This window comes from Dromaius novaehollandiae, chromosome 2, assembly GCF_036370855.1.
Source record: "Dromaius novaehollandiae isolate bDroNov1 chromosome 2, bDroNov1.hap1, whole genome shotgun sequence".
NCBI classification, from domain to species: Eukaryota; Metazoa; Chordata; class Aves; order Casuariiformes; family Dromaiidae; genus Dromaius; species Dromaius novaehollandiae.
The window spans coordinates 64,145,703-64,155,528 of record NC_088099.1 but is presented as its reverse complement, the minus strand read 5'-3'; the positions used below and the strand labels follow the sequence as shown (position 1 = coordinate 64,155,528).

The 9,826-nt window shown below is 36.5% G+C and overlaps 1 long non-coding RNA gene across 2 annotated transcripts in view; it reads right to left on the bottom strand.

The window, feature by feature from the left end:
- Positions 1 to 787: 787 nt before the first annotated feature.
- LOC112984440 (uncharacterized) overlaps positions 788 to 9,826 on the bottom strand; it is a 30,926-nt gene continuing 21,887 nt past the window's right edge. For both annotated transcript variants that reach the window (XR_003259499.2, XR_003259500.2), the window contains exons 5-7: positions 9,394 to 9,445; positions 8,792 to 8,871; positions 788 to 2,831 (exon numbers count right to left, since the gene is read on the bottom strand). This is a non-coding gene — a long non-coding RNA (uncharacterized LOC112984440). The remainder of the gene's footprint in view (positions 2,832 to 8,791; positions 8,872 to 9,393; positions 9,446 to 9,826) is intronic.

Genomic DNA, 9,826 nt, shown 5'->3' with positions numbered 1-9,826 from the left:
ATGAGTTCTATATTCATCTATGTCCAAAATTGTTTCTGTCTACTTCTCTGAATGTTGACTGACTAGACATTTTAGCTATACCTTTGTTACTAATGTAAGACCATAACATACAGAAATACAGGAGACTTTTTGTGGGTTTTCCCACCCATGCTTTCACAGTAAATAATGCTGATAGGGGAAATTAAGATGCAATAAATGCTGCAAAGTTATACTGATATAGTGTAAAGTTCTTATAACAGAAACACATTATATATGTTAACCAAAAATGGCTCAAATAAACTATTTGAACTGAAACACTGACATTTTTAAGGCAGTGGAACTAACACTTTAAAAAAAAAAAAAGACTTTTAAGGGACAACAACCAAAGAAGAATCTTCTTGTAACACTTGAAAAAATATGTATTATTTTATGTTTTATGTCAGAAATGACTGCAGTGATGGTGAAAAAAAATCCAGATAAAACAATGGCAATGTCAAATTACTTGAACAATAAAAAACATCATTTACTAGATAAATTATCTACAGAAAAACTAAAACAATTGCCAAACAATGTATTTGGTAAACACTAATTCCACAGGATGGCTATCCAGAAGGGATAACAGGGGTTTTATTGTGATAAAATATATATTTCTATGGAAGGAAAAGGAAGATAATTCCTTTATTATGAGAATTTAGAATGAAAGAATCTCAAAAGTAGCAAGTAATGTATCTACACTTGGGAATCCAAGACTTAAAAATGATATAGCTAAGAAGGTCATTATGTTAATCTCATGCTGTTTCATAAGTGCAAATGACTGGGTTCAGTGCAGCATTATGCAAACAACAATTTCATAACCCAGTGGCCTACAGCATCACTGCTTTCATGTCAAATTCTGTCTTACCTCTCACAACTTCTGGCTCTGCCCTCACCTAAAACAGCCTGATTTTTACCATGGATGAAGACCCTGGAATAGAAATCACGTCACAAGTAAGCTGAATTCTAACACTGACTCAGAGCTGTCTACCTGGCCGGTACCCTAACACTGTGTGCACATTCTCAGTAAAATACAATTTGGATCGAGACCATGGGATCCGAGAAACCTGAAACAGGTGTACTTACTAAGTTCCACTTTATGGTGGTCTGTCAGGTTCCCTTATACTCATGAGTTCTTCTGAAGCTGAATATCATATAGAACATGCAGTGTTCATAGGCATTGTAGCTATGGACATGTACAGGACATCATGAAGGTGGTAAAAAAAGATGACAAAGAACCAACTGTTGTGGGAGGAGATCAAAAGCACTTAATAGAAAAATCCCTGCCCTATCAGTGTGAAAGTTGTCTTTCTGCTTGTAGCATATCTACAAATCACAGAAGACGTATTATAAAACACAGAAAGTAAAGATTGCAGAAAATGTTGGAAGTTGTGAGAAGAAAGAGACAAAGGAAAGAAAGGAGGGAGGCAAAAAGGAATTTGACAAGTGCTTATGAGTTAATACTGAGAACTGAAAAATCATTTAGATTATTGATTTCCAAATGAACTGAACCTTTTTTTTTTTTCCCCTCCAATTTCCACTATCTGGTCTTGCAAACTTCACCATATATAACAGGTGCCACAAGATTTAGGTAGTTTGATACAGTCATTTAACAATATGAGAAAGCTATTTACACCAAATGATGCTTCCACACACTATTCCCATAAGATGGCAAAGCCTACTTAGGCCACTGCACTGGTTGGTCTCAGTTATTCTTTCTCACCAATATTGGGTTCCCACCATTTTCCTGGTGCTTCCATATTTTGTAGAAGGTCAACAGTACTGTGCAATATGTCTGCTAATGTGGCCTGCTAAATGCAAAATAAAATGAAATTATTAAGTCATTTGCAATCCGGATCAGTTCCTCACTTTTGGTGCATCACCAAAAAAAAAAAAAAAAAAAGGAAGAAAAAAAACCCCATGGGATTGAGTAAAACAGAGACGGCAGAATAGGAGTGGCAATAAATGACTGCGGAGGATGAGGAGACAGGTGCAAATTGCTTAATCCAGAATTGCTTCACAGCAAATTATTCTCTTAGCCTGCAAGAAATGGTAAATGACACAAAAGCTCTGACGCATAAGAAAAGAATAAGCCAAGCCGGAGGAGACCAGAGACGGAGTGAATTTGTGAACAAAAGTAGTAAGTTAGATGAAGAGGTGTAAGAATCACATGACAAAAAACACTGTTCACTTATAGTTCTCTTGCTGTGCACCACTGGGGAGAGCACAGCAAAGATCACAGCAACACTTCAGAAAGAGTGTGGGATGAGTAAGCCACTCATATAGCCCAGAGTAGAAGTAAATTAATAAACCTGAGGGACAAATAAGGAAATAGACAGTCAAAGATTATAACCATAAAACACACAGCAAGCTATGGATTATAGAGTTAGTGGCTAGAATCAAATTCAACACCAGGTGTAAAGGCAATAAAGCAAGGGAAATATAATTCTACGCAGTGAGAAGAGAAATGCTGAACAACTTGCAGGATATTTTTTCCTGACACTAAACAAGGGCACTAATGAGGCCATATTTGAAATGTCGCATTGATTTTCTGTCTGATTCATTATGCTACAGATAAGTATGACTTTATAGACGAGCAGAAGCTTTGGCAGACAGCTGGCTACGTACGTACCAGTAAAGTAAACAACGCTTCTCCACTCTGAGATCCCAAAGGTCCTGTGAACCCTTTATGAACCTCACGGGCATCTTCATAGGGAGCATGGAGGCAGCCTTCAAGGCAGCGCAAGTGTGAGTGTCTGGCAGCCAGGTCCTGATACCTCTGCTGGCATAAGATCCTGAACCTTTGGTGTCTTAGGCAGCTATAAATAACCAAAACACACACAGACTTTTACATTTAGAAATGTTTTAGAATAGCTACGTTTCAAATAGAGGTGTATGTCATGGTCTTCATAAGGTTTCTCTGTATTTGTACCAGGTACAAGAAGCTTGACAGAAACTGACTAGAAGAAACTTTGAAAGCATGTTAACCAAAAGACTGTAAGACTACATAGGTTTTAGTATTTAGACCAGATATAAAAGGACTTACAACAAGGTAAGGAGTGACTTAATAAAATACCAGTTTTCTCTTCACTATATATATTTGAATAACGTTTCTTTATACTATTTTGCTGATGAGAAAATTGTGTTTACACATCATGAGAGTCCCTGGGGTAGTAACATAATAGAGACCTTAAGCCGGTGATATGCACTAGACATAGTAAAACTGAAATGTGTTTAATATTTGTCCATGGACCATTGAACAGTCGACAAGTGTTTTTAAACACCTTGTTACATTGAGGATAGGACTAATAAGGAAAAAAAATCTGAAATTATTTTCTGGAAAGTATGCTTAGGAATTTCCTGAGCACAAAATAAAGAACAGTGAGAACTGCCCCTGTGGTAAGTGCCTTCATGAAGAAACTAACACTTGCCATAAAAGCTTTAATTAAATTCCGGCCACACACAAGTGATGTTCTGCACTGGATGAATTCCATCCAAGGATGACTTTAAAGAAAATGTGTTTTGATTACTCCATGTCTGGACAGGTTGGTTCTCTGTGGGCTTCTCTGACTTCATTGTCCATATTTGAATGATCCATATCTGAATGACTTCTAACCTTTGCTAGTGGGAGAAGAATTGTGTCTTTTAATTAACAATATTAGTGATTTATAGAAAAGAAAAGCTAATGCAACAAACATTTCTCTGCATTCAAAACAAATTGAGGAGATTTCCTTCTACAGAACTGCTCCATAGTTTTGTATCAATCCTGTTAATCCTTGACAAGCTGGCAAACCATGAAATCTATCATTATTACCATGGTAAAGCCATGAAATCCTTCATCTGCTGCCATGATCCATACAAGCCAGCTGTATAGAAGAATTAATTAATATTAGAGTTGTACTGGCCTATTTGAATCCCTGCCAGATTAGTTCCTACAGGTATGAATAGAAGAAGAGTGAATTTATCTATATCATTTACCCAGAGCATGTGTTGTAGCACCACAGTATCTAGCTTTATCTAACTTTCTCCCATTGCCTTCATTGCTAAAGGCAGGCAGCCTGCTAGCTTCAGTCAAGCCCCATCTGAATTTTCTGGTTCAGATGACTAAGGCTATTACTTTTTGAAGCTGCCATCTACCTCTTTCCCCCTAATGTGTTTGATATAGTAATATTTCTAGCATTCTTTGTGTGTGTATAACTCAAAAATCATCTATAAAATAAGTTCTGACAGTCATTTGCAAGGCAAGTTGTACATACTTGTGGAAAAAAATTATCCAAGGAGCTTTCTGTCAGCTCCCCGGCTTCAACCTGGACAGTATCAGAGGCAATGGGATGGTGTAGGTTATGTGATGACTCACTCCCAACACCTGTACTTTTAAACAGGGTCACTCTGTACAAGTGAAAAATTATAGAAGAATATAATCTAGTGTAGCCTCACAACCTTAATTTCCTTTAAATTCTACCACACTTAAATTTGGTGGAAAAAGAGGAGAATCTACTCAAGGAAAAAAAAAGAAAGGGAGAAGCAATCTACAAAAGACGTGACTCTTATGGGGAAAATCTATATAGAAACATACTGTCTAAAATAAAAAGCTTTAGCTGCTTTTCCTTGCAGAAGAACAACCTGGTCTCAGCTTCTGTAGTTCTTTCATCTTCACATGAGAAATCCTAGATATTTGTTAAATCCTATATAAGATTTTCTTTGAGACTGACAAATTCTGAAGGCTTCATGACCTTCCACAGAAGGTTGATTTTCACCTATGACATCTGTGAACAAATGCAGGCCCTTGCTCTAAAAGATAAATAAATAAAGCTGGTCCATAATGTTTATTAGTGTTTTCAATTAATGAAAAGAATGAACAAAACAACTGAGTAATATTTATTTAAAAATAATAGATATCATAGATTCTTTTTGAAGAGGAATTCAGTGAGAGATGATGGTTCTTTGTCAGAAAAGATGTTAAATTAGGGTAAAGGTGTTTTACACTTTATTAACGTCTGTCTGTAAAGGGTTTTATATCTCAAGTTGGAGTGTGCTGCAGGGGTGTAAAATATTATTACTAAACATATTACAACAGCTACAAGTCACATGTACGTATTTAAGTTCACAAATGAGACCAGCTGAATATGATGTTTATCCTAGAGAAATAAAAACACCACCTGGTTCTTCCTCACTGTTTAAAGCATTGTAGGAATAGACATACCGTGGGATATGTGAGAGATTTATTTTTACAGCTTTTGAATTTATTGCCTGGTGTCCTTTATTCCATTAAGCAGTGGCTTAGAGGCATATGATTAACATAAAGCAATCTCAGATATAGTCCTCTTTCTGCAAAGAGAGCACTGTGTCAGCCCCAAACAATGCAGAAGTTTCATCACAGACATTTGCTGGCCTAATCACAAACACAATTGCCATTTAATGGCAAAATCCTCATCTGATGTGAAAACAGATAATCCTCAGGGCTGCTTGTGACTCTCTCCCGTCCCAAAATGGTCTTCCTCCCTCTCCTTCTAACTGCCAGCAGCCAGTCTCATTTACCTAATTCTTTCCTGACTCCAGAAGAGGTCATTAGTCCTGAACAGACTATCGGCCTTTGGTTCCCTAATTATACTCTGCAGTTCCCCAAAGACTACGAGGTTTGCTACTTCTTCAGAGGCAAAGTATTCATTATCTGCAGAGTATGCAGTTCCCAGCTTGCCAGAATCAAAGAAATAAACAGGACACGTGTGCTATTTGGTGTTACTAGCCTGCGACAGGAAAGAACCTTGAAAGACAGAAAGAGAGAAAGACAGAGATAAAAAGAGAGAGAGAAAGAGAGAGAGAGAGAAAGAAAGAGAGAGGGAGGGAGGGAGGGAGGAAAAAGCAAACTATCCCACCTGATAACAATATTAGAGAAGGGATGAGCATAATTAACAGTTTGACCTTGGCTCAATTCAAATTTAGATCAAAGTTTTGGACATACTCCCATCTTATTCATATCACAGTGTATGACTGGATATGTAGGGATGAAACTAATGTCATATACCTAAAATTAAGATCCTACACAAATGTACCTCTTCATCTGATTCTTATTAAAAAAAAAAAGTTGAGGTGTCAATACATAATTATAAACTGTTTTTTTCAGTTCCAACTTGCCGATATCGAATCTAGATCTCTGTTAGCCATAAATGCTGGCAGTGCTGAAAACAACACCTTTAGCAGGAGAAATTAATTAATTTTCTAAAATTAATACTTTCTGAATATGGATAGATATTTAGAGTAGCTGTCTCTTTATAGAATATACCAATATTAGTAAAAATTCTAAACCAAGCACATCTCTGTGCCTCCAAGTGATTGAAAATTAGTCAGGTAATGCCAGAATGACTGATTTCTTAGTACAGCCACTCAAGCCATACTACAACAGCTAACGCTTTTTTAATATCCTATTGCTGTTATAAAAATGCAAGACAGTCATTAACTGTCTGTAACAATTTGTACGGATTTATTGCTTAATTAGATTTGTACCTTTACTTGACAGGAGTTATTGAATACAGCTTTTACTCCTCTAAAGTCAGTGTAAAAGTCTAAGTCAGTTTTTATAAAGGCCTATACTAAAATGCAATTCAATGGTAAGATAAATGTATTAACACACTCTGGAGAGTTTTAATACAGCCTACTATAACAAGTAGCTATGTACATATTCTCATCATTTTCCTGGACATTTTTCTGATTAAAAAAGATATGTTTTATAAATACTAGAAGAAAATTTTTCTCTCTCACAATCTATCTGCCTCTCCTCTGTGATGCTGTGGTTAAATCAATGTTGAATTTATGGTACTTGCCACAGTGAAAGACAGCAGGCACCATTAACATAGCAGTCTCACTTCACATCTGAGCAAAGCAGAAGAGGAACGTTCTTTGCCACCTGACTTCTGCGGTTAACCATAATGGAAGGAAATATATATTTTTGCAAATACCTAAGAATAGCAGAGAGAATCATCCAAGGCAATATCTGGAGTAGAACCAAAATTATCCACAATTACTTGTGTTGACTGTTTCTCAGGCAGAATTTCGTTGTGCCTTGATAACAGGATGTCAAGCAGAACAGATAGCTGGATGTCAAGCCAAATTCTGCTTGTCATGCTCACATGATTTTCTACATTAAAATAAACGGCGTGCAGATTTGACCCTCTATGTGCACACTTCTCTCCTACCTGTGCTAATCCCCCCCCCTTGCCACATCACAAGATCCTATTAGTTCTTCTCTCCAAGGATCCTGCAGCTAGTTTAGCATCAGTGCAGTGTATTGCCACCAGATATTCCCTGGCATTTGTCACTGAGCAGACATGCCTGCAACGTGAGCATAGAAACACAGGTCTCATAAGCATTTCCAGCTCTCATGGCATTATTCTAACCAATGAGATATTTCTGCCTAGTGAAATAGAGTCCTGCTCACAAGAATTTTATTGACACTTACATATATAAGGAGAAATATAGACAATAAAGTTACAGAGGATATGAGAACTACAAGGCAGAAATGTGAGGATTAGCGATACAAACCATGGCAAGTCTTCAAAGTGGTCTGAGGTCTCTGGTGCTTAGGATGAAATTCAGCCCTGCTGAGTGGGCAACAAAACACTTTTGTCTCACTACAGCTTTATTTGGAAGGCTTAAAAGATGTTCTTAGACTGGCATTAGCACAGGCATGAATTTCCCATGTAGATAGTAATACCAAGAGTTTAAAAAGCCTTTCTTTTTTTAAGCTGGAGTGGGGGGAGGGAGAAAAAAGAACCAAAGAAACTAACTTAAACTATTTTGCGTGAGAACGACATTAAAAGTGCTTTGAAATCTCCAGCTTAAAAAAAAAAAAAAAAGGTTTATATAAAGTCAATAGAAGTAGTAAGAAGTTTGAGTGCAGAAAAAATGAGAGTAGTTTTCAACACAGATCTAATATTTGCAAATAGGAATAGCTGAAAAAGGGAAGAATGGTCATAGTTAAACATATGCATATTTGTGTGAAGAAATCTGTGGGCCAAAAGAAGGTAGCCAAGATAAAAACTGATCTAATTTTAAACAGATTGTTTCCCAAATTTCTTCAGCTAGAGAAAGGTCCTTGAGGAACAGAAAACATCTAGAAAATTGGCATTATTGTGCAAAGATTGAGGCATACACAGCACTAAGGAAACAAGAATGAAATGTCATACATTTTACCCAGAACCTGAAAGCAGTTGAAAAGATTGAATGAGAAAGACTTGCAGGTAACAAGAAGTCCAGAACTGACAATGGGATAATTTGTAGGCAATCCTACAGGACTTGCCTGTTATTTATGTTCAGTGAGATTACTCAGGAGAAAAAATGTATTCACTTCTCAAAACATTTCCCATCACAATAGTATGAAGGTGTTGTGGAAAAAAAAATAGGCCATGTTAACATAGTGATTACCCCAAAACATGTAACAGGATAGGCTGGATGTTACTGCTATTAAAGGAGACCACCACTTCATCTTCACTTTTTTCCGCCTTCACAGTCTGGCATTCGATATGTTTTATCATTTTGCGTGGAGCCCTTTGAAGATGCAGTAGACTTCAGAGGCTCAAACTGCACCACTTTTGTCATGGTTATATTCCTGGAAATAAACTTCCAAAGGATCTTTTCTTCTTTCTTAGTAACTAATTAAATAGTTTTACTATCAACCTTTTAGGTGACCCTGATGCTTGATGATTACAAAGGCTTTTACACAGAAGTGAAAAAGTTTTGGCCTGTATAATAACATCATAAAGAAGCCATATGTGGAACTTACCTCTGTCAGAAGTGTCCATCAACAAGGCGTGGATTTGTAAATCTACCTCCGTAGCATGTGATCCTATCCAAGCTAGCATCCTAACAAAAGAAAAACTATATTTTAAATCATGAAGAGGAAAAGTCTTTAAAAAGGGAACAGTACAACGCGAGACCAATGGAGCCTGCCTCATACTCATTCAAACACAGAAACAACTTTCAAAACAGATCTTGGTCCCTTATGCAGACATCCCTTGTGTGTTATTTGCAGCACAGAGGAAAAAATAATAAAAATGTGACAAGCTAGTGAATTTAGCATATTTTTTCTAATGATGGCATGTCCAGAAGCAAATAGTAATTCTTTAGAATTTGTTTGTTGGAATACATTTCTCATATTTTTGATATTTTATTTTAAATTTGCATATTGTTAACAGTTCTATAGCACATCTGCCAGTCACAACTGAGTTGTTTAGGTAGTCACATAAAGTTATGTGATATTACTTCTAGTTCTTGGCTGGACAACAGCACTTTATAACCATGCAGCTGATGAAATACTGAATCTCTTAAATGAAGAAAACAGATAAGCAGCATTAGAAATTAAAAAAAAAAAAGAAAAAGTTATACCTTTTCCATTGTGGTCCTTGCTTGAGGCAGAATTCCTTGAAAAATTAGGTTGCTGCAAAATTTATTGACTAGGTTAGAAGTTTAAATTTAATTTTGTCTCATCACATTCATACTAAGAAATTCTTCATGTCTGTTCTTAACTGAAACAATGAGGTCAGATGCTTGGCTGATTTATTTGGTTGTCTAAACTCTGGTATAGAGAACAAGCACTTTTGAAACCCCGTGCCCATGTTTCATAGCAGGCATGAGTTTAAAATTCAATATCAGTTGCACATGGAAGTTTAAAATTTACCCTCTAAGCCCATATCTACTTTGAAATATAACCATAGCAAATGGATTATTTGTGTGACTATTCCTAAACATGCCTTTATGGTAGCAGCTCTGCACTAATTTATTCTTTAAGGGACCCTCTCTCCGACCTGCCTGGCTCCAG